A 25781-nucleotide genomic window follows, 5' to 3' on the forward strand; every position below is an offset into this window, starting at 1 on the left:
TTGCCGCGCGTTCCCGACTGTAGGCTATGAAACCACCCACAAGTCCACAGCACCACACCTCAGCACTCCAACCCAGAGCTCCACAGCCACTCAGCCCATTGTTTTGCTTTCTCCCCAGGGCTCTCTTTCCCAATGCAGAGTGTGTGTTTCCCAGGTCATACCCCTCATTCAGCCAAAGATGAGATGGCTTTGGGGTCATGCTGTGCCCTCGCCAGGGTCGCCTGTTGAGAAAAGTGTGTGTCGCATGACTCCAGATCTATGAACAGAACTCATACTGTGAGCTGTGGGATGGAGACTCCCCATCTCCACTAGCACCACTGTTACTGTTGTAGCTGTTACACTGTACAGTAGCTGCTGCTGCTGCCAGAGAGCTGACAGCTCCCACTGTTCACTGGTCTGGATATGAGATGAGTATTGGACATATTCTGGGTGGTCTCTCAACACCACACACTCACACACACACACAGACACACACACACACAGTCATCACACTATGACAACACAGAGAGTGTTCAAGCTGAGTGAGAGGGTGTGTGTTTACTTTGTGCACACAGACATACTACTGTTTGTAAATATGTCTGCTTGCTTGTACTGTACACATGTGTGACTCTCTATAGACTCTATAGACAATTCTCTGTGATTGTGAGCCCCACCTCCATTCAGTCCTGTTGTCTAATGCCAATTTGTTCATTAATCGTCATGTGTAGCACAGCACTTATAACACATTTACTGTGGAGAGGGATAGAAAGAGAGTGATAGAACAGAAGAGGGATTGTAAAAAATAGTCTAGATTCAGTGGAAAAGCCCAATCTGCCATATTCAATATTTACAGCACGCCAGCGGAGACAGAAAGCGAGTGAGCCCTACAGCCAAAACCAACCATTTGCGCCCGCTGCCTCGCTAATTGGGCACATTCGTCTTTCATTTATCACTGGATTGAAGTGCAGGAATAGCTCCAAAAGCACACAGCCGCCATCTTAGAACAAGTTTACTGAGTGCCGACCAAAATAATTGAAAGCGTTCTACAGCTGGCTCTGCCGCTCAAGATATGGGGCAAAAAGGGCTTTTCTTGTGTACTTCTTGTTGGTCGCTCTAAGAGTATTAGAGCAAAAGAGACAGACCAAGAGGAAGTGAGATGATTGATTGAACAGTGAGTCGTTGAGGAGAGAAAGATGGGCTGGATGATTGCTCTCCCTCAATATGGCCAAAATACAGTGGGGGAAAAAAGTATTTAGTCAGCCACCAATTGTGCAAGTTCTCCCACTTAAAAAGATGAGAGAGGCCTGTAATTTTCATCATAGGTACATGTCAACTATGACAGACAAAATGAGAAAAAAAAATCCTGAAAATCACATTGTAGGATTTTTTATGAATTTATTTGCAAATTATGGTGGAAAATAGGTATTTGGTCAATAACAAAAGTTTCTCAATACTTTGTTATATACCCTTTGTTGGCAATGACACAGGTCAAACATTTTCTGTAAGTCTTCACAAGGTTTTCACACACTGTTGCTGGCCCAATTTTGGCCCATTCCTCCATGCAGATCTCCTCTAGAGCAGTGATGTTTTGGGGCTGTCGCTGGGCAACACGGACTTTCAACTCCCTCCAAAGATTTTCTATGGGGTTGAGATCTGGAGACTGGCTAGGCCACTCCAGGACCTTGAAATGCTTCTTACGAAGCCACTCCTTCGTTGCCCGGGCGGTGTGTTTGGGATCATTGTCATGCTGAAAGACCCAGCCACGTTTCATCTTCAATGCCCTTGCTGATGGAAGGAGGTTTTCACTTAAAAATTCACGATACATGGCCCCATTCATTCTTTCCTTTACACGGATCAGTCGTCCTGGTCCCTTTGCAGAAAAACAGCCCCAAAGCATGATGTTTCCACCACCATGCTTCACAGTAGGTATGGTGTTCTTTGGATGCAACTCAGCATTCTTTGTCCTCCAAACACGACGAGTTGAGTTTTTACCAAAAAATTCTTTTTTGGTTTCATCTGACCATATGACATTCTCCCAATCCTCTTCTGGATCATCCAAATGCACTCTAGCACACTTCAGACGGGCCTGGACATGTACTGGCTTAAGCAGGGGGACACGTCTGGCGCAGCAGGATTTGAGTCCCTGGCGGCGTAGTGTGTTACTGATGGTAGGCTTTGTTACTTTGGTCCCAGCTCTCTGCAGGTCATTCACTAGGTCCCCCCGTGTGGTTCTGGGATTTTTGCTCACCGTTCTTGTGATCATTTTGACCCCACGGGGTGAGATCTTGCGTGGAGCCTCAGATCGAGGGAGATTATCAGTGGTCTTGTATGTCTTCCATTTCCTAATAATTGCTCCCACAGTTGATTTCTTCAAACCAAGCTGCTTACCTATTGCAGATTCAGTCTTCCCAGCCTGTTGCAGGTCTACAATTTTGTTTCTGGTGTCTTTTGACAGCTCTTTGGTCTTGGCCATAGTGGAGTTTGGAGTGTGACTGTTTGAGGTTGTGGACAGGTGTCTTTATACTGATAACAAGTTCAAACAGGTGCCATTAATACAGGTAACGAGTGGAGGACAGAGGAGCCTCTTAAAGAAGAAGTTACAGGTCTGTGAGAGCCAGAAATCTTGCTTGTTTGTAGGTGGCCAAATACTTATTTTCCACCATAATTTGCAAATAAATTCATAAAAAATCCTACAATGTGATTTTCTGAATTTTGTTTTCTCATTTTGTCTGTCATAGTTGACGTGTACCTATGATGAAAATTACAGGCCTCTCTCATCTTTTTAAGTGGGAGAACTTGCACAATTGGTGGCTGACTAAATACTTTTTTTCCCCACTGTACCAGCACTTTACTGTGCTTGCCATGGGTACATCGTCGCCAGCAGTGTTGGGTGGCTGATATCTTAAGTGGCCAGTAATGGTCTGATGGAGGTACTAGCCAGGATTCAGTTAGACTGAATGGGAGCTGAGTGCACATTCTATCGGAAGAGTGGATGGATGCCAAGATCATGGTGCTTTTGTACATTGCCAGTCTCATGTAGTGTTTCAAACCTGTGGGCACAACATACACTTTACTACATGCCCCCAACCCATACTCATTTTGTAGCATAACATAATTTATTTCCACTTTAAATATACAGTTCCACAAATACTTTATCTAGAATTACCAAAATTAGTCATTTAAAACGCTCAGTATGCCTTAGGACCAATTGGCCCCTATCAAAATGACCTTTTAAATTCAATAATTTCATACTGACTATCACAGGTATAGAATCTGACATGAATGTATTTAAATTAAAAACCTAATTAGTCAATTAGCATGTGTCGGTAATGGAGCAAATAGGAGAGGCGGCTAAATTGCTCAGAGCAATTAAAGCTGTGAAATTGCATGTCCAAACAGCAGCGGACGGCGAGATCACACTGGGAACATGATTTAAAATAATTGCTCCTTATTATCGGGGAAATAATCCAGGGCCTCATGGGGATTTTTGGCACTGAGCGAACGAGAGGGGAAGAGGAAATGTGGCACAATACGCAGTGGAATGGAAAAACAACAAATTCAATCATTTTTCTAAGTATTCTTCAGTGTATGTGCCCCATAACCATAATATAATATTATGTTGTATTCTGGGCTGACTGGACAGAGACTTGTTAACACTGGGAGAGAGGCTGAAGTATGTCTTAATAAAACAAATCATATAGGCCTATACCCTCACAGTGATACACACAAGGCAGGAAGAATGTTGCCCTGGAGGCAACTGTCAGAGTTGCTGTAGGTAGGTGTGGTGTGGAATCAGGCGCAGGACGCAGAAGTAAAGTCCAAACAAAGTCTTTAGTAGATCAACACAAAATAATCCAAGAACAGCCCGGAGGCGAGAAAAGCGAGCACAGGCGTAACCAAACGGGCGCACTAAACATGTGCGTAAATCTCTCCTAAAAACAACAAGGAGGCAAACTACTAAATAGCGCACCAAAATAGGTAGCGCAGCAACACGGCAAGAAAACAATTACACACAACACCTAACTAACAACAAGGAACTAAATAGGGTGCTTAATGAGACATAACACAAAACAGGTGTGACAAACAGACAAAACCAATCAAACAAGAAACATAGAACGGTGGCAGCTAGTACTCCGGAGACGACGACCGCCGAAACCTGCCCGAACAAGGAGGAGGGGCCGCCTCGGCCGAAACCGTGACAGCAACTCTGCAGAGTGGTCACTAGCTGGCCAAGCCACAAAGCAATACAATCTGATTTTAAACCTAACCCTAATGCCTAACCCTAACCTTAAATGAAGGCCAAAAAGCTCATTTTTGTTTTCATGAATTTAAACGATAAATACATTTAAAGCCAATTTTGACTTTGCAGCTGGCCCATCTAGCGGAAATCGCTCAGTTCTACCTCCAGGGCAAGATTCAGGACAATAAACGTCAACCTGCCTATATACCACTCCCGCCCCCTTCTCTTCTATCTCAGTTTAGGCTGTCTACAGGGGGTCACGTGGGGCCATGTGGTGCTCTTATGTGCTGGGGTAGTGCTGGGGCTGTTTCAGATACAATCTATCCAGTGGCCACATTCCATCAGTCGATCACTGCTCCTCAAATCGATATCAGAGCGAAGCCAGAAATATTTATTAAAGGAAGGAGGAAGAAGCAGATTTCTTAGTTTGCCTTTGCAGGAGGCTGAAATTGGCGTGTTTACAAACCTGGATGGACTCAGTTAATTAAGATGAAATTATTCAATTCTGGTGAGATTGAGCAGTGATTGAACCCATGCTGCACGTGGAGACCGCTCTGATTAGCAGTCAAGCCAGCGCGTTCCAATACATTTTAATGCGAGAAAATATTCCACTTTTTCAATTACACACCCCAACAGCCCCCTAACTACCAAAACCAACTAATTTGCATAATTGAAATATAATTACAGTGTGCTGAAAACATAGTTCTGTTGTGTTTTCTATTACAATTGTTTTCATTTTGCCTCCAGTTTTTTTCTATGGTTGAGATGGGGGGGGGTTTCTCCTGAAATGGATATTTCTGAAATCAATCTTTGAGGAGACGCCTCAAGGTCAGGGAACGGGTCAAAATAAAACTTTGAATCAGAAGAAAATAGTTAATCTGGTCAGAATCATTTCGAACAAGGTAGTGAGGCTCAAACATTTACAATTACTGAGAGAAAGTATTTTTCACAGCCCTCTCACAATATTTTCAAACAACTAACTGCTCCGGGCATGTTTCAAACTTCTTTATAGGCTGGTCCCTCTTCTCTCCTGCTTTTAAAGATTAGCCTGGAGAGACGGCATATTCCAGTATGTTAGACAATAGACAGAGCAGATGGTTAATATATTGTCTTATCTATACATGGCTCATTCAACAGCTGCTTAGCATTTGCACTCAGCATCATGCCGGTCATTTCCACTCAAACAGGTGTGAAGGTGACCTGTGTTCACCTGGCTCCCAGATGGTATTTACCCATCCTCTAGGTGTAAAATTACCCACAGCTGGGTCCACCACCCGCCACTAAACCACACTCTGGAAGTCAAATGTGTGTGTTTGTGTGTGTGATTGTGCGTGTGTGTTGTTGCAGTGTATTTACATCTGGTTGTGATGAATAGGGACACACTCAATCAGTTCACATGCATGCACAAACACATACAAACAAACATTAATCATTGCCTGCTTAGAGCGGCCAGCTTCTGCCCATGATGGACTTACTTCCCCTTGAATAGCAAACTCAACCTGCCTCTAGCATTCCAATATCCCACCACCTCAACACTACTTCATCAGAAAGCTGTGATGCCAGGAGCGAGACCTGCACTCAATAAAGTGTTCCATTAATTTCATCAAAACTAATAATAGCATGCTTGCAATCCTCTTGCTGAGCCAGGGAAGCAGTGTACAATGAGTTGTTGCTGGCCTAAATTATCATATAAAGAGGAATAAAGAAATGTATTGCATGCCGTTCTCCAACTTTTTTCCACATAACACTGCTGCATCAAAGCAGAAATCAATTTATTTTTGACTGTGCGTTATTGAGTCACTGCATGCAGCCCTAGTTTATGAAGATGCACATTATAATTAGTCTACAAAGACTCATTGAATATTCAGCATTCAGCACTCCAGATACATCACATGATTCCTGGGACATTGTCCTGGGACAATGAAAATAGATGAGAAAATAATTGAAGTTTGTGTTGCTGGATGATTAGCAAAGTAGAAAGCCCTATTCACATTCACCCTACATCTGACTGCACTTCATCTTGCTATATTAAAGAAATTACAGTGATAATTATAGATAATGCGTTAATTTAATTATAATATCACATTTATCAGGATCTAAGCTTCAGCCACTGTGAATGTCTCTCTAGTGTAGCTGCATTTGAGTCTCTTTTTAAAGGTGTTATTAGTTATCTTTTGTCTTATGAAAAGCAGGCTTTGTCTGACTGAGTAAAAAAGGTTTTCTCCCTGCTTAAACCCAGCAGTGTCACAGCAGTACAAAGCAAAGAAGACAGTCAGGCCCAGTGTCAGTATCATGCCACAAGCAGTGCAGCCCATCTCCCTGTGCCAGCCCCGAACCCCAAGCCCCAAGCCGTGGGAAAGTACTGCTCGGATTATCTCTAGAATACATTGTGCTGAGCAAGTGTCTACTTCAGAACACGTCTGAGTCCTACTGAGCACCCTGTAATACTAGACTCGGAGGGCTGAAAAAGCAAGCCTTCAGCCTCCTCCTATTCCACTAGCCGTTTAGCAGTGGAGCTATGCTTGCCAGACATATAACAGTCCTAGTTCTACAGTCAAACACAGCTGGTGAACGAGAATACCCTTTTACTAATGTATTCCCCAGCAAGTCGATCACGGATTTCTTCATGTAGCCCAGTTCTATCACTGGGCTCCCATAGTCCCTTAGCTAAACAACATGGCAGAAGTTCCTTCCACATTCTACCACAAACACATCCCACATCCATCCACCATATAGGACCAAACCACAACCAGTGGAGCGTTCTACAGCACGCTCATCTATTCAGCATGAGTCTTTGATCCACCCTTTCCAGCCTACAGAATTACGCAGCACCCCTCCATCCACCATCTGATGTTGAATAACGAAGTGACCCATAATTTTAGTCGAGCCACAGGGAGCCATTTTCTAGCTTTGATTAGCAGCCATGTCAGGGTGCTGTGTGTTGTGGTGGTGTGAGCTGGGCCAGAAATGTCAGGTCATCAGATTCCTCACTGCCTGCTCCACGCACACTCAAAGGGAGGGAGCGCAAAACATCAGCTCTAAATGTAATTCCAATCTGATCAGCTCACCACAGAGTAAATTAATCAGATTTACATATGTTTTACATTTTAGTCATTTAGCAGACACTCTTATCCAGAGCGACTTAAAGTTAGTGAGTGCATACATTTTCATACTGGCCCCCCATGGGAAACGAACCCACAACCCTGGCGATGCAAGCGCCATGCTCTACCAAGTGAGCTACAGGGGACATATGAAAGAGGTTACAGTTGTACGACAACAGAATGAAAATAGTGCTAATTAGTTTCTCAGCGTGCACTAATATCTACCTGGGTGAAGGCAAGGTGTGGATTTAAGGAAAACAAAGCAACGTTTACCAGCGCACCCTGTGAAACCTAATTACAAACTGGAGATAGTGGGAGTAATAACATCGGGAGTATTCTCGAGTAGGGCTGGGAGTAAACATTTTGGCGTAAAGGTACGGCGTCTTTAGAGTTCGTTCTGTGGTGTATATCATGGCACGTCATCAATATGTTCTCTGTGTTCATCTAAAAATTATTTTAAAAGTTTCCTCTGTGTAGTGCACGCCAAAGGACTTTTCCAATGTGTGTTCTCTGTGTGATGGGTTTGTTTGATGCCAATCTATGTTTCCTTCTATAGTAGGACGCTGTGCTGCGTTCTGTCACATACTGCCTTGCCTTCATTCCACAGCCAGGTCATATGGAAAGCTGTGCCTGGACAGATGGGCCCTAATCTGTGGTCTGCTATTGTAGCCTGATCTGGATGAAGACAGACACACAGAGCCTTAATAACACATCTACAAAGAAAGACAAAAGCCCAATGCAGCCGTTTTTATTTCAATATCAAATCATTTCTGGGTAACAATTAAGGATAAAATATAAACAAAAATAGCTTTTTAGACTGTGTGGGAGTGGTCTGAGTGGGGAGGGGAAGGGCATCAAAGTGCTGGAGGGGCCTAATGGGAGAGAGGTTATTGGCGGAGAGGTTTGGAACTCTTTGTCATTGGTCTATTACAACTTAGACCGGTTTCACATTGACAATAGCAAAGGGACATTTTTGAGAGGTTCTCGAGAGGTATCGATTCTCGAGAGACAATACTGTTATGTAAACTTGAGAAATTATCATGTCTCGAGCACTACCTCCAGAGGCCATGTAAAACTATGGAAGCCCATTGGCGCCACCATTTAAGAAAAAAAATAGATAGGCCTACTATCTCAAGAAAAATGTATTACGCAAGTCAAACGACGTAAATTAACATTTTTAGATAGTATATCACACAAATATAATCTTTTTTTTATTTTTTCATTTGTAAGATTGTGTGCTGATTTCAGAGGTGGCACTAAAGGTCCCAGGCTGGTGGGGGGAAATTGTTTTCCTGGGGCCCAGAGTTTTTCCTGATCTGGTGGGCTAACCTAACCAGGTAAAACTCCAGGTATGACTCAACATCTCAACTCCCCGGTGAATTATACCCACGTTTTCAGTCGCAATATGCTTTTACCACATGTAGCCTAATGATTTGCATGATATTGATCAAATGAAGCATGGTTTGATGTAATGTTGTAAGGTAGGCCTACTGTACTTTTATCCTACTGTACTTTTATATTCATATTAGAGGGGTAATTGTTAATTTTGATAGACTTACATTACTTGATGAAGACATGTTGTTTGCTTTAGTTAGCAGTAACTCCGCTTTTGTCTTGAAGCTAAAATGTAATGTGTACAGACAATGAAATAAACCCTTTAATTTTCTGCACGTGCTTGTGAATTGTTGCATTATTCAAGAGTTTAATATGGTTTTGTTGCAATAATTAAGAGTGTATGCCTATTATAGTCTGTGATGCTTAGCCTCCTGTCTAGTGGCTACTGTGACATTTACTGTACTTTTGAGCTGCGAAGCAAGAACATCAACCGAACCCTCTCTTGGCTTGGGACATTCCCGTCGCTAATGTGAATTGAAAAGTGTATGTATATTTTATGTAAATTGAAATGTTGTGCCGATAACTCTATTCAGTGAGAATAAACCCTTATACCGCCTGGGGATGTCACCAGGCAAGCCAACAAACTCCACCCATGCAAAACCTGCTGTATATTGTATTTTCAACCAGAAGCTATCAGGAAATAACACTGATCAAATTTCATCAGCTATTGTATATAATACAAAACACAGGAAAAACAGAATTTAAGATTCCAGTCAAGATCTACAGGTGGGCAGAGTCATCCACCATGATGATCAGGGTAATGAAACCCCTCTCTAAAACGCCCACCTCGGGCTGAGAGAGTGAGACCAGAGAGGACCACATCAGCCTTGGTGTCCCCCTCATCAGTTACCCTAAACACATACAGCATTCCACCCATCACTGAAAACCCCTGCCGTTCTCCTGAGAAGCAGAAATGCTGCATTTATGGAGATTACATGCACTGGTAAAGAGAGCCCAATTACCTGCCCCAGAAAGCAAAGTAGCCCTTGGAGACCCCAGACCACAGTCTATACAGCCCCAGACACAGTCAGCCCCACTGACCCACTCAGACCCACTAACCCACTCAGACCCACTCAGATCCACTGACCCACTCTGACTCGCTGACCCACTCAGACCTGCAGCGAAACAAAGGGGATTTCATGGCTCAGTTTAAATCCACAGGCTTTGGCTGCGTCTCGGCTCCCCCTATGTGGGCCTTTTAAGAGCTGATTTATCCTCCATTACTAAGCGCTGGGCTGGTCCAGGCAGGGCTGGCTCCAGGCAAGTCGACAGCAGCAAAGCTACTTCAGTGCTTAGTGGGGATCCGGCAGGAGATCGGCCAGTGAAAGAACAGCTCAATGAGATACATTGGAAACCACTATAATTGTCCTGGATGAGAGACAGGAACACACTAAGCATTGATCAGATCACAGAAAATACATAGATCAGGAGTGATCAGTTTGGGGTCAATCTGGGGACCTGCCTTGCCAATGCCATAGGCTCTTGTCATGTTGACAAAATGTTGCGTGAACATCTAACCTTCCCTGATTGTGGAAAAGAATAGAATATAAATGTACTCATGTTGTATGGTGGTGTATGGTGTGTGGACAGGCCACAGTGGTTCGACAGCCACTATGGAGCAAAGGAATACAAGACGAGGGAGCAGCTGGAAGAGGAAATTGTCGGGTTGGTGCTCAGCGAGACGAGAACTGCCTCCCTCGCTTTGTCCTTCGCGTCACTGGAGTCAGCCTGGGAAGGAGAGGATTGCCTATTCCTTTTCCATTTCCATTCGTTCTGCTGGAGCTCCACTCTGGACAGGGGAGGGAGAGGAGGGGCGAGGGAGTGGAGGAGTGGAGGGCAGGGGAGGAGAAAGGGTGAGGGGGGTTGCAATACCATCTTATCAGGGATCACAGACTTCGTCTGCAGAAAATAATCATGTAAATGATGCATGGGTCAGCAGGATTTTCCAATGACTGCTGGATTCCACTCGCCACTCTCTGCCCACGGAGCAGCCAACTACAGCAAGTACTTCAGAAGAGAAGGAGAATGGACGAAGTCGAGATGTGAGAAGTAGGTTGAAAGTAAGGACTTGGAGGTGAAGCTCTTGATTCCAGTGTTAGATTATGTAATGAACTGAGGCCCGCTTTCATTTGTTCAACACAGTGTCCCATTGAAGAGGGAAAAGTATTGCTAACACTGTTGACTTCCTCCCCATTCAAATTAATGGACACAAAAACAAATACACTCACATGCACGCACACACACACACACACACATTCACATAATAATATTGTCAAAGCCTGAACACTTTTTCTCATTCCCTGATGAAACCTATTTCACTGCAGATCTCAATTTTCTGACAAAATAGGGAGTAGCGACTGGCCTCCAACACATACAATGCTAACTAGAAATAGACCAATATGAGTTTTCCTAGGGGAGGTAGACATTTTCTTGAGCCCAGACTGGCCTTTAGCGTGCACATCGATCAGCATCCATCTCTCATTCTCATATCCAATGTACTCTGCTGAGCAGTAAACACAGTACACACAAACAGTATAGGCTATACCAAACTAAAAAGGCATAGCACAAAACTAACTTTAATGGGTATGGTATGGTATTGTTGCCAGGAGTTATAGGGTTCAATGTAAGTCAATTGAAGAAAGAGCTGTTTTGAATCCTTCCCAGATTTTAGAAAGCATTATTTATCACCAGTCACATGGCACACCCTAATATATATTCATTATAGGGAAAGGTTTGTCAGATGGTCAGAGAGTATGTTATTCAGTAAATAAATGCTTCAAGCATTCCAATTAATCTACCCATGCTCCAAATGCATATACACGGTTCAGTTGGTTAACACGTAAGAATGTAGGTTTATGGAGTAATTCCTATTTCTAATATTGTTCGTATTGGTGGAGCCTTCAGCAATGTTTACTGCACCTATTGAGGCAGTGTTGCTGAAAATTGGTTAGGGAATTGCTTCTTGGTTTGGGAATCACATTTTTTAAATTGTGGAATAACCTCCCTTGGGTCCCCGGTTCAATTCCTGAGCCTCTATTAAGTTTGGAATTAAAATTCACCTGTCTACATTTTCCGCCTTGGTATAAGAATGTGTGTGGAGTTTTGTTTTGCTAGGTTGAACTTTTCAAGGTGTTTTTCGTTTTTTGTTCCCTTACATTTGATGAACTAGTTGGGGAATTGATCAATGGGAAATAGCTCGGAGTTAACCCATTCCGAGAACAAGACAATCAGAAAGAAAGAGTATCTCATCACCGGTGTTCCACAAAAACAGACCATAATTTCATGCCAGCTTTCAAAACCATTCAAGCCATTATCAATAACATGGTCATGTTGTTTGATGCCAGATGCCCAATAACATCCTGCTCTGTGGGGTGGATAGCATTGAAAACCAGCTATGCCTAGTTGTTATGGGACTGCTGACATACTAGCTCACCACAGGATCTGTGTACGTACAATCCTGCTTGATTGTACTACTTCTACTTGGAAAATAATATAAATCTGTCTCCTTCAAAATAAAAACGTATTCTGACGTGTTCCTCTAAACCTCATACATTTAACGTAAAGTCAAGGTGTTAGTCCACCTCGACAGGGAATTCAAACAAGGAAAGACAGAAGATGGAAAAGATCAACCCCCTCAGAGATTAGAGCTGCCAGTGGAGGAGAGATTGGCTAATGTCTCCCTGTCTATGACTCCTGATTTGGTAGATGTGTGGGATGTGTGGTAAGTCTTTCAACTAATGCTCTGTTAGCTATGCTAATGTCTCCAGACCTCCTGTGATGCCTTCTCCCGCCTGGCGGGCTCTGATGTTGTTTGCCCACTGAGATGAGTGCGTGGGGAGCAGCGTGGAGCTTCCGAGCTCCCAGCCCCATCCGGGGGAGATGTGTACCATATTCCCAATGCTCCCCCACTCCTTCCCCGACTCCCAGATCTCAGACAGAAACCAACAAAGTCTCTATTTCATCTTACTGCCTACATACATCTAACCCCACTCCATTCCCACATACAGTGGGGACCGAAATTATTGACACCCTTGATAAAGATGAGCAGAAATGACTGTATAAAATAAATAATTAAAATACTGAGGTACTGTATATGGTATGCAAAACAAATGTGGGAAATTATATTTGTTCATACTAATACAGTTGCTTTTAACAAGTTATATTTTTTTCTCTCAAAAAGGTAGAGGTCAAAATGACAGTATTGACACCCCTGTTTTCAATACCTTTCAATACCTCACCTTGCAAGGATAACGGCACTGAGCCTTTTTCTAAAACATTTTATGAGTTGGAGACCACATTGGGAGGGATGTTCGACCATTCCTCCAAACAGAATCCTTCCATATCCTTGATATTCTTTGTCTGCACTTATCGACTGCCCTCTTCAATTCAAACCACGTTTTCAATGGGTTTCAAGCCGGAGACTGAGATGGCCATTACAAAATGTTGATTTTGTGGCCAATTAGCCCATTCTTTGTAGATTTTGATGTGTGCTTGGGGTTATTGTCTTGCTGGAATATCCAATTGTGACCAAATTTCAACCTCCTGGTAGAAGCAACCATGTTTTGGGCTGAAATATCCTGGTACTGGGTCAAGTTCATGATGCCATTGACCTTAACAAGGGCCCCAAGACCAGTGGAAGCAAAATAGCCCCATAACATCAAAGATCCACCACCATATTTTACAGTAGTTATGGGGTTATTTTCCACTCATGCATCCTTATTTCACCGCCAAACCCACCACTGGTGTGCGTGGCCAAAGAGCTCTATTTTCATGTCATCCAACATTAGTAAACGCCTGGAGTTTGCTAAACAGCATTGACACTTGGATTGGAACAGCTGCTTTGGTCAGATGTACCTCTGATCACATTCGTGTGAAACAATGAAGACAGATTTTTTTTCTCCTCTGGGTTTATTCATTGGTGTTTCTAGGAAAGTGAATGACACACAGTCTACACAAATAATGACACACAGCTATACACAAAGTAAATCCCATACTGTAGCTAGGCCCTTGTGTTATGATTTAACTGGATAGAACCCAAATGCAGACAAGTACACCAAGCCAGAGAAGTTTTAACAGGTTTATTATAATGTTCAATAGTCCAGGTTTCCAATAAATGGGGAAGAGCAAGTCCAGGTTACAGGGAGGGTACAGATCCAGGTCAGGGCAGGTGTGGTACCGTAATGTCCTAGTGTCCGTGGTGAGTCCAAAGGAGAGGCCCGATAGTGGAGAGCAGGATGGTGGTGGCAGGAGTGAAGCGGAGGCAGGAGTCAGGTTCCAAATATATGGTTGTCTTGACTATGATCTGACGATGAGTGGAAAGTTTGACCGGGTCTTAAAGGCTGAGGTGATTATGGTGAATGAGCTGCAGCTGGAACCCTGACTCCCGCACACCAGACTTCACTCCTGCAATCAAGGACAGACAGAGGGGGAGGGGGAGAGCAGAGAGAGAGCTACCTAGCAGCAGTAGGCCTAACAGTACCCCCTCTACGGACGCCACCTGGCGGCCGACAGGGTTTATCAGGATGTAACCTATGAAACTCACGAACCAGAGCAGGATCCACAATGAAGCTCCTGGGCACCCAGGAACGTTCCTCAGGACCATAACCCTCCCAATCCACCAGGTACTGGAAACCACGACCCCGGCGGCGAACATCCAGAAGTCGCCGGACAGTGTAGACCGGACCCCCACCCACGATCTTGGGCGGAGGAGGGGGACGAGAGGGCGGGCACAAAGGGCTAACCGACACAGGCTTAATCTGGGAAACATGAAAGGTTGAATGAACCCGTAGGGGAGGCAGGAAGCTGTAGCTTAACCGCGCAGGGGTTAACAATAGACAGTATCTTGAACGGTCCTATAAAACGAGGCGCCATCTTCTTCGACTCCACCTTCAATGGAAGGTCCCGTGACTTCAGCCATACCTCTTGACCAGGAGAGTAACCGGGAGCCTGGGACCGGTGACGGTTGGCTTGCCTCTGCATGTACGCCGAAGCTCGGGACAGAGCTACCCTGGCCTTCCTCCAGACCTTGCAGCAGCGGCGCATGTGGGACTGCACCGAGGGTACCGCAAGTTCCCTCTCTTGGGAAGGGAACAGGGGAGGTTGATAACCCAGAGCACACAGAAAAGGAGACAAACCAGAGGAAGCGTTAGTCAAGGTGTTATGAGCATATTCCACCCAGGGGGAGCATGGAGCTCCATGACCCAGGGTTAGACCCAGTGACACAGCGAAGTGCGGTCTCCATCTCCTGGTTCGCTCTCTCGGCTTGCCCGTTGGTCTGGGGTGATATCCAGAGGACAGGCTGGATGTAATGCCCAAAGCTTTACAGAAAGCTTTCCACACCTGGGAGACAAACTGGGGACCCCTGTCAGAGACAATATCCGTGGGTAGACCATGAGAGCGGAACACATGTTCAACCAAAATATCAGCCGTCTCTCTGGCAGTGGGCAGTTTAGGTAGGGCCAAAAAATGAGCGAACTTAGAAAACGATCAATCACCGTAAGAATGACAGTCTTACCAGATGAGGGGGAAGTCCAGTGACAAAATCCATAGCGATATGCGACCAGGGCCGGCTGGGTATAGGTAGAGGTCGTAGATGACCAGCGCTGGCCTGGGTGGAGTTTTTACTTCGTGCACATACCGTACAAGCAGCAATGAAGGCTCGAGTGTCCGCCTCCATCGTGGCCCACCAGAACTTCCGTCGCACAAAGTCAAGGGTCCGCGAAACTCCAGGGTGACAGGTAAGGGGAGACGAGTGAGCCCACTGAAGTACCTGGGAGCGAGCAGACTCAGGGACAAACATCCGGTTAGGAGGACCCCTCCCAGGGTCAGCTTGATGATGTTGAGCCTGTCTAACAATCCCCTCGATGTCACATGTGATGACTGCAATACTGCAGGTAGGAGGCAAAATGGGTTCAGGGTTACTACCAGTATCAACAGCCGAATGAACACGAGACAGGGCGTCAGGCTTGACGTTGCGTGACCCAGGACGGTAAGACAGAGAAAAATTGAATCTCCCAAAAAATAGTGCCCACCTGGCTTGACGGGGGTTGAGCTGCTTCGCTGACTGGAGGTAAGCCAGATTCTTATGATCCGTCCAAACGATGAAGGGTTGTTCCGCCCCCTCCAACCAATGTCGCCACTCCTCGAGAGCCAGCTTAACGGCGAGCAGTTCACGATTTCCAACATCATAATTCCTCTCTGCCTGAGAAAGTTTCCTTGAGAGAAAAGCACAGGGATGCAGTTTGTTATCTTCAGGAGAACGTTGTGATAACACTGCACCTACCCCAGTGTCGGATGCATCCACCTCCACGACAAACTGGCGGTCGGGGTCCGGCTGCATCAGAATGGGGAGCCGAGGCGAAGCGATGTTTCAGTTCTTCGAACGCTGATTCGGCCCCCTTCATTCCAAGCGAACGGTCGTGAGATGGAGGTGAGAGCGGTGAGTGGCGCCGCAATGCGGCTGTAGTCCTTGATGAACCTCCTATAGAAGTTCGCAAACCCCAGGAATCGTTGAAGTTGTTTGCGGGTAGAGGGAGCTGGCCAGTCCGTGACAGCAGAGATCTTAGCTGGGTCCATCCGCAGCTCCCCCTGAGCTATGATGTAACCCAAAAAAGAGGTCTCAGACACATGAAATTCACATTTCTCCATCTTCACAAACAGTTTGTTCTCCAACAACCTTTGCAACACCTGGCGCACATGCAGTTCATGTTCCTGGGAGGACTCTGAGAAAATCAAGATATCATCCAGATAGACAAAAACAAACCGATTCAACATGTCCCGAAGGACATCATTGACTAGTGCCTGAAAAACAGCAGGGGCATTAGACAACCCAAAAGGCAGCTTCCGTCTCGCTTCCGCATTGTCTCCGTGCTGCTCTGCTGTTTGTTGCTACTTGGCTACCTAACAAACTATTCACGTTTTACTTTTAATAAACGTTTAATCAATCTCTGTGTTCAACAAATTTACCAACTTTTTAGTTTTGTCCTCACTCATCTTTTTTCGTTAAACTTTTTTCACCCCGGACGTTTATCCCGAGACAGAAGAGTCATTTTCCTGTGCGTTTTAGCTGCCAACTTTACGTTATTTTCCTTTTTTCCATCGCAACTTTTTTCCCTTATTCAACTTTTTCACTCCGGACGCTTTATCTGGACATGGTTCATCAACATCTTCAACAGCCGAAGCTAAGTAGTAACATTAACATGATGTCTTCTAATTGCAGTCGCTGTACTCATAATATACAGGAGAATTCTCGCCTTACGGCGAGAATAGCTGTGCTACAAGCCCAGCTTCAGACGCAATCGTTAGGCAAGGGTAATATCAGTGTAGGAAAGGAAGAAACAGCGTCTGTGCCACCAGTAAGTACAGACAGTAATGTTAGTATAAATCCCCCGCACAGTCCCCGCAGCCGGACAACTTTCTCATGGCTTCTGGAGGGAAATACTGTTGGAATGCTCAACCGGTGTCGCTCATTCAGCCGACAGAAACCTTCAACCGGTTTTCCCCATTATGTAGCGAGTCGGAGTCTGAGTCTGAGTCTTCTCTAGTCTCTACTCCTCCCGTTACGGGGTCTGAGACTCCGAAGGCTCCCACCATTAGCTCTGACAAATTGAAAACCCTAGTCATTGGCGACTCCATTACCCGCAGTATTAGACTTAAAACGAATCACCCAGCGATCATACACTGTTTACCAGGGGGCAGGGCTACCGACGTTAAGGCTAATCTAAAGATGGTGCTGGCTAAAGCTAAAACTGGCGAGTGTAGAGAGTATAGAGATATTGTTATCCACGTCGGCACCAACGATGTTAGGATGAAACAGTCAGAGGTCACCAAGTGCAACATAGCTTCAGCGTGTAAATCAGCTAGAAAGATGTCGGCATCGAGTAATTGTCTCTGGCCCCCTCCCAGTTAGGGGAAGTGACGAGCTCTACAGCAGAGTCTCAGCACTCAATCGCTGGTTGAAAACTGTTTTCTGCCCCTCCCAAAAGATAACATTTGTGGATAATTGGCCCTCTTTCTGGGACTCACCCACAAACAGGATCAAGCCTGACCTGCTGAGGAGTGACGGACTCCATCCTAACTGGAGGGGTGCTCTCCTCTTATCTACCAACATAGATAGGGCTCTAACTCCTCTAGCCCCACAGTGAAATAGGGTGCAGGCCAGGCAGCAGGCTGTTAGCCAACCTGCCAGCTTAGTGGAGTCTGCCAATAGCATAGTCAGTGTAGTCAGCTCAGCCATACCCATTGAGACTGTGTCTGTGCCTCGACCTAGGTTGGGCAAAACTAAACATGGTGGTGTTCACCCTAGCAATCTTATTAGGATAAAGACCTCCTCCATTCCTGCCATTATTGAAAGAGATCGTGATACCTCACATCTCAAAATAGGGTTACTTAATGTTAGATCCCTCACTTCAAAGGCAGTCATAGTCAATGAACTAATCACTGATCATAATCTTGATGTGATTGGCCTGACTGAAACATGGCTTAAGCCTGATGAATTTGCTGTGTTAAATGAGGCCTCACCTCCTGGTTACACTAGTGACCATATTCCCCGTGCATCCCGCAAAGGCGGAGGTGTTGCTAACATTTACGATAGCAAATTTCAATTTACAAAAAAAAATGACGTTTTCATCTTTCGAGCTTCTAGTCATGAAATCTATGCAGCCTACTCAATCACTTTTTATAGCTACTGTTTACAGGCCTCCTGGGCCATATACAGCGTTCCTCTCTGAGTTTCCTGAATTCCTATCAGACCTTGTAGTCATAGCAGATCATATTCTAATTTTTGGTGATTTTAATATTCACATGGAGAAGTCCACAGACCCACTCCAAAAGTCTTTCGGAGCCATTATCGACTCAGTGGGTTTTGTCCAACATGTCTCTGGACCTACTCACTGCCACAGTCATACTCTGGACCTAGTTTTGTCCCATGGAATAAATGTTGTAGATCTTAATGTTTTTCCACAAAATCCTGGACTATCGGACCACCATTTTATTACGTTTGCAATCGCAACAAATAATCTGCTCAGACCCCAACCAAGGAGCATCAAAAGTCGTGCTATAAATTCTCAGACAACACAAAAATTCATTGATGCCCTTCCAGACTCCTTCTGCCTACCCAAGGACGTCAGAGGACAAAAATCAGTTAACCACTTAACTGAGGAACTCAATTTAACCTTGCGCAATACCCTAGATGCAGTTGCACCCCTAAAAACGAAAAACATTTGTCATAAGAAACTAGCTCCCTGGTATACAGAAAATACCCGAGCTTTGAAGCAAGCTTCCAGGAAATTGGAACGGAAATGGCGCCACACCAAACTGGAAGTCTTCCGACTAGCTTGGAAAGACAGTACCGTGCAGTACCGAAGAGCCCTCACTGCTGCTCGATCATCCTACTTTTCCAAATTAATCGAGGAAAATAAGAACAATCCAAAATTTCTTTTTGATACTGTTGCAAAGCTAACTAAAAAGCAGCATTCCCCAAGAGAGGATGGTTTTCACTTCAGCAGTGATAAATTCATGAACTTCTTTGAGGAAAAGATCATGACCATTAGAAAGCAAATTACGGACTCCTCTTTGAATCTGCGTATTCCTCCAGGGCTTAGCTGTCCTGGATCTGCACAGCTCTGCGAGGGCCTGGGATCGGGAGAGACACTTAAGTGTTTTAGTACTATATCTCTTGACACAATGATGAAAATAATCATGGCCTCTAAACCTTCAAGCTGCATACTGGATCCTATTCCTACTAAACTGCTGAAGGAGCTGCTTCCTGTGCTTGGCCCTCCTATGTTGAACATAATAAACAGCTCTCTATCCACCGGATGTGTACCAAACTCACTAAAAGTGGCAGTGATAAAGCCTCTCTTGAAAAAGCCAAACCTTGACCCGGAAAATATAAAAACTATCGGCCTATATCGAATCTTCCATTCCTCTCAAAAATTTTAGAAAAAGCTGTTGCGCAGCAACTCACTGCCTTTCTGAAGACAAACAATGTATACGAAATGCTTCAGTCTGGTTTTAGACCCCATCATAGCACTGAGACTGCACTTGTGAAGGTGGTAAATGACCTTTTAATGGCGTCAGACCGAGGCTCTGCATCTGTCCTCGTGCTACTAGACCTTAGTGCTGCCTTTGACACCATCGATCACCACATTCTTTTGGAGAGACTGGAAACCCAAATTGGTCTACACGGACAAGTTCTGGCCTGGTTTAGATCCTACCTGTCGGAAAGATATCAGTTTGTCTCTGTGAATGGTCTGTCCTCCGACAAATCAACTGTACATTTCGGTGTTCCTCAAGGTTCCGTTTTAGGACCACTATTGTTTTCACTATATATTTTACCTCTTGGGGATGTTATTCGAAAACATAATGTTAACTTTCACTGCTATGCGGATGACACACAGCTGTACATTTCAATGAAGCATGGTGAAGCCCCAAAATTGCCCTCGCTAGAAGCCTGTGTTTCAGACATAAGGAAGTGGATGGCTGAAAACTTTTTACTTTTAAACTCGGACAAAACAGAGATGCTTGTTCTAGGTCCCAAGAAACAAAGAGATCTTCTGTTAAATCTGACAATTCATCTTGATGGTTGTAAAGTCGTCTCAAATAAAACTGTGAAGGACCTAGGCGTTACTCTTGACCCTGATCTCTCTTTTGACGAACATATCAAGACTGTTTCAAGGACAGCTTTTTTCCATCTACGTAACATTGCAAAAATCAGAAATTTTCTGTCCAAAAATGATGCAGAAAAATTAATCCATGCATTTGTTACTTCTAGATTAGACTACTGCAATGCTCTATTTTCCGGCTACCCGGATAAAGCACTAAATAAACTTCAGTTAGTGCTAAATACGGCTGCTAGAATCCTGACTAGAACCAAGAAATTTGATCATATTACTCCAGTGCTAGCTTCCCTACACTGGCTTCCTGTTAAGGCAAGGGCTGATTTCAAGGTTTTACTGTTAACCTATAAAGCGTTACATGGGCTTGCTCCTACCTATCTTTCCGAGTTGGTCCTGCCGTACATACCAATACGTACGCTACGGTCACAAGACGCAGGCCTCCTAATTGTCCCTAGAATTTCTAAGCAAACAGCGGGAGGCAGGGCTTTCTCCTATAGATCTCCATTTTTATGGAACAGTCTGCCTACCCATGTGAGAGACGCAGACTCGGTCTCAACCTTTAAGTCTTTACTGAAGACTTATCTCTTCAGTAGGTCATATGATTGAGTGTAGTCTGGCCCAGGAGTGTGAAGGTGAACGGAAAGGCTGGAGCAACGAACAGCCCTTGCTGTCTCTGCCGGGCCGGTTCCCCTCTCCACTGGGGTTCTCTGCCTCTAACCCTGTTGCAGGGGCTGAGTCACTGGCTTGCTGGTGCTCTTTCATGCCGTCCCTGGGAGGGGTGCGTCACTTGAGTGGGGTTGAGTTACTGACGTGATCTTCCTGTCTGGGTTGGCGCCCCCCCTTGGTTTGTGCTGTGGTGGAGACCTCTGTGGGCTATACTCGGCCTTGTCTCAGGATTGTAAGTTGGTGGTTGGGGATATCCCTCTAGTGGTGCGGGGGCTGTGCTTTGGCGGAGTGGGTGGGGTTATATCCTTCCTGTTTGGCCCTGTCCGGGGTTTCTTCGGATGGGGCCACAGTGTCTCCGGACCGCTCCTGTCTCAGCCTCCAGTATTTATGCTGCAGTAGTTTATGTGTCGGGGGGCTGGGGTTAGTTGGTTATACCTGGAGTACTTCTCCTGTCTTATCCAGTGTCCTGTGTGAATTTAAGTATGCTCTCTCTAATTCTCTCGTTCTCTCTTTCTCTCTGAGAACCTGAGCCCTAGGACCATACGTCAGGACTACCGGGCATGATGACACCTTGCTGTCCCCAGTCCGCCTGGCCTTGCTGCTATTCCAGTTTCAACTGTTCTGCCTGCGGCTACGAAACCCCTACCTGTCCCAGACCTGCTGTTTTCAACTCTAAATGATCGGCTATGAAAAGCCAACTGAGAGACCTGAGCCCTAGGACCATACGTCGGGACTACCGGCCGTGGTGACTCCTTGCTGTCCCCAGTCCGCCTGGCCTTGCTGCTATTCCAGTTTAAACTGTTCTGCCTGCGGTTATGGAACCCCTACCTGTCCCAGACCTGCTGTTTTAAACTCTAATGATCGGCTATGAAAAGCCAACTGAGATTTATTCCTGATTATTATTTGACCATGCTTGTCACTTATGAACATTTTTGAACATCTTGGCATGGTTCTGTTATAATCTCCACCCGGCACAGCCAGAAGAGGACTGGCCACCCCTCATAGCCTGGTTCCTCTCTAGGTTTCTTCCTAGGTTTTGCCTTCCTAGGGAGTTTTTCCTAGCCACCGTGCTTCTACACCTGCATTACTAGCTGTTTGGGGTTTTAGGCTGGGTTTCTGTACAGCACTTCGAGATATTAGCTGATGTAAGAAGGGCTATATAAAATAAAATTGATTGATTGATTGATAACCCGATACTCAAAATGTCCCAAGGGTGTGTTGAAGGCAGTCTTCCATTCATCACCCTTACGAATGCGCACCAGGTGATACGCATTTCGTAGATCCAGTTTCGTAAAGATGGTAGCACCATGAAGGAGGGGAAAAGCAGAATTAATCAAAGGCAGAGAATACTTGTTCTTAATGGTGATGTTGTTAAGTCCACGGTAATCAATACAGGGTCTGAGGGTCTTATCCTTCTTAGCAACAAAAAAGAATCCCGCTCCTACAGGTGACGAGGAAGGACGCATAATACCTGCCGCCAAGGAGTCCCGAATGTAGTTCTCCATAGCCTCCGTCTCCGGCCGGGAGAGATTGTACAGGCGACTGCTGGGGGAGCGGGGCTCCTGGCTGGAGGTCAATGGCGCAGTCGTAAGGCCGGTGAGGAGGAAGAGAAGTAGCTCTGTGTTTGCAGAAAACGGATGCCAGGTCATGATACACGTCAGGAACAGCAGAAAGATCCATGGACTCCAGTGGAGGTTGAGGCACAGTACTGGCAGGAGTCTGAGCAGAACACAAACAATTCACATGACAAAATGTGCTCCATGAAACAATGCTACCTGTCACCCAATCAATGTGTGGATTGTGTTTTATGAGCCAGGGGATACCAAGGACCAGGGAGTCTGTGGGCAGTCGATAATATGGAATTGAATGTTCTCCTGATGATTTCCCCGACACTCTAAGACAAACAGGAACAGTCTGATGGGTAATGCGGGTCAACAATTGTCCATTTAGACCCTTAGCCTGCAGCGGACAGTCCATAGGAACAGTCTCCAAATCCATTTGTTGAGCCCACTCTCTATCCAAAAAAGCTTTCGTCGGCACCAGAGTCAATCAGCGCACTAACAGAGAAATTCTGGGACTGCCACTGGAGGGATGCCTGGAGCAGAATGCGGGGAGAAGAGGAAGAATCCGCTGCTCGGCTCACCAAAACTTCTCCCATAAATGATGAGCCGGCCCTTTTCCCGGACGAACTGGGCAGGAAGGAACGAAATAACCAGCTTCTCCACAATACAGGCAGACCCGAGCCTGAATACGACGTGCACGCTCCTCTGAGGACAACCGTGCACGACCCACCTCCATGGCTTCGGGTTCAGTGCTCCTCGTATCGACTCGGGAAGACACGGCTCTCTCCGTAGGGACGATGCAGGAAGGAGTTTGTTGATGACAGACAGGTTGCTTGGAACTAACACTCCTCTCCCGGCGGCGCTCCCGAATCCGATTATCCAACCTGATAGTGAGTGAAATAAGATTATCCAGCGTAGGCGATTCATCATATGACACCAATTCATCTTTTAAAGTCTCCGACAAAGCATTGATGAACACTCCTTGTAATGCCTCGTCATTCCAACCACTCACTGCTGCTAAAGTCCGAAACTCCACTGCCATCTCCGCCACACTACGAGCCCCCTGCCGAAGAGAAAACAACCGTTTCGCAGCCTCCTTGCCTCGCACGGGGTGGTCAAAAACCTTCCTCATCTCCGTGGTGAAGGCCACGTAAGCGTTGCAAATGTCCGACTGACTCTCCCAGACCGCGGATCCCCAGGCACGAGCGGAACCGCTAGTAGAGTTGATAAGGTAGGCAATACGGGCTCTTTCTGAGGCGTAGGTGAGGGGCTGTTGTTCAAACACTAACGAGCATTGAGTCAAAAAATCGCCACAGGTTCCCATGTTCCCGTCATAGCGCTCTGGAGCAGGAACAAAAGGCTCTCTGATCTGGGCTGAAGGGGTAGTAAGGGCAGACACTTGATTGGTGAGTAATTGAACCTGATTAAGCAGCACCTGACTGTCCTCAGCAATCGTCTTAAACAGGGTATCATGTTGGCCAAGTAGAATGCCCTGATTGGCTATGGCAGTCCAAATCTGAGTGCACTCTGGGGTGGTATCCGAGCTACTGTCTGCTGGGTTCATGTTGGTCAGATCATACTGTTATGATTTAACTGGATAGAACCCAAATGCAGACAAGTACACCAAGCCAGAGAAGTTTTAACAGGTTTATTATAATGTTCAATAGTCCAGGTTTCCAATAAATGGGGAAGAGCAAGTCCAGGTTACAGGGAGGGTACAGATCCAGGTCAGGGCAGGTGTGGTACCGTAATGTCCTAGTGTCCGTGGTGAGTCCAAAGGAGAGGCCCGATAGTGGAGAGCAGGATGGTGGTGGCAGGAGTGAAGCGGAGGCAGGAGTCAGGTTCCAAATATATGGTTGTCTTGACTATGATCTGACGATGAGTGGAAAGTTTGACCGGGTCTTAAAGGCTGAGGTGATTATGGTGAATGAGCTGCAGCTGGAACCCTGACTCCCGCACACCAGACTTCACTCCTGCAATCAAGGACAGACAGAGGGGAGGGGGAGAGCAGAGAGAGAGCTACCTAGCAGCAGTAGGCCTAACACCTTGGTCATGTAATTTTACTGTAGTACATATTACTGTAGTGAAGGCATGAGCTGGCGCACACCCAGAGAACATTATTTAGTGTAGAGATGCTGACTAACTGTGAATAAACTGAAGAAGCCACAGTGATGCCGAAACGTTTGTGGTTTCTTACCCAATAAATTACTGGGAGTTTATAATCCCTCTCCAAATTCTTTATCTCTACCTCCCCAACAGGTGAATGCTATGTCTAAAAGGTCCATCGCATTAAAGTAAAAATCAATTGTCCTTTAAAATCTGATGTCATTTTCAGGGTTTACAGTAATCAGCAGAGCACAGTAATACAACTAGCAGCAGAAAACAGGCTGTGGAATCAGCATTGATTTGAGGAGGAGCAATCAGATTAATGTACTCAACCCTCCTCAAGATGACCTGTGTTTCCATGTTATGATTCTTATAAACTGTTCTATAACATACTGGTCCTATATGTGCTGGTGCAGTGAATACCCCAGCCACTGCTGCACTCTTCCTTATGTTTTTACACACCATTCCTCCCTACTGCAGCTCTTTATATATATAATGTTTTTTTTTGTCATTTAGCAGACGCTCTTATCCAGAGTGACTTACAGGAGCAATTAGGGTTAAGTGCCTTGCTCAAGGGCACATCGACAGATTTTTCACCTAGTCGGCCCTGGGATTAGAACCAGCAACCTTTCGGTTACTGGCACAACACTCTTAACCACTAAGCTACCTGCCGCCTACTTCACACTGCTGCTCCCTAACCATAGAGTCCTATAACATGTACTGCTTGTTTTACTCTACTGTTCAGTCAGGTTTATAGTGCCGACCTCTGGTCTTCTGCAGTGAAATGGTTTGTGTGTGTGTAGGATTCTAATCTCAGAAAGAGACCACCCAGCCCCCAGAGCTCCTCTACCCCTCAAGGGAGAGCCGTCTGTGGAACTGGGCCAAGACATCCCCTGAGGCTCCACACACCAGGAGGCAGAGAGCCAGCAGGACAGAATCCATTCAGCCCTTTACCTTTAAGTGAACTGTCCAATGATGTTTTGGTACTTGACCTCTCCCACCTGCACACATATGCAACACACACTCACACACGCACACACAAACAAACAGGTACAACCACAAGAGTACACACTGAGAAGATCCCTAATACATCACACTCTCTTTCCCCACACAC

The 25781-nt window shown here is 45.5% G+C and overlaps 1 protein-coding gene across 1 annotated transcript in view; it reads right to left on the minus strand.

The window, feature by feature from the left end:
• LOC123492680 (transmembrane protein 132C-like) overlaps positions 1 to 25781 on the minus strand; it is a 57483-nt gene that overhangs the window by 30417 nt on the left and 1285 nt on the right. The gene's annotated exons all lie outside the window — the stretch shown is intronic.

This window comes from Coregonus clupeaformis, chromosome 15 (genome assembly GCF_020615455.1).
Source record: "Coregonus clupeaformis isolate EN_2021a chromosome 15, ASM2061545v1, whole genome shotgun sequence".
NCBI lineage: Eukaryota > Metazoa > Chordata > Actinopteri > Salmoniformes > Salmonidae > Coregonus > Coregonus clupeaformis.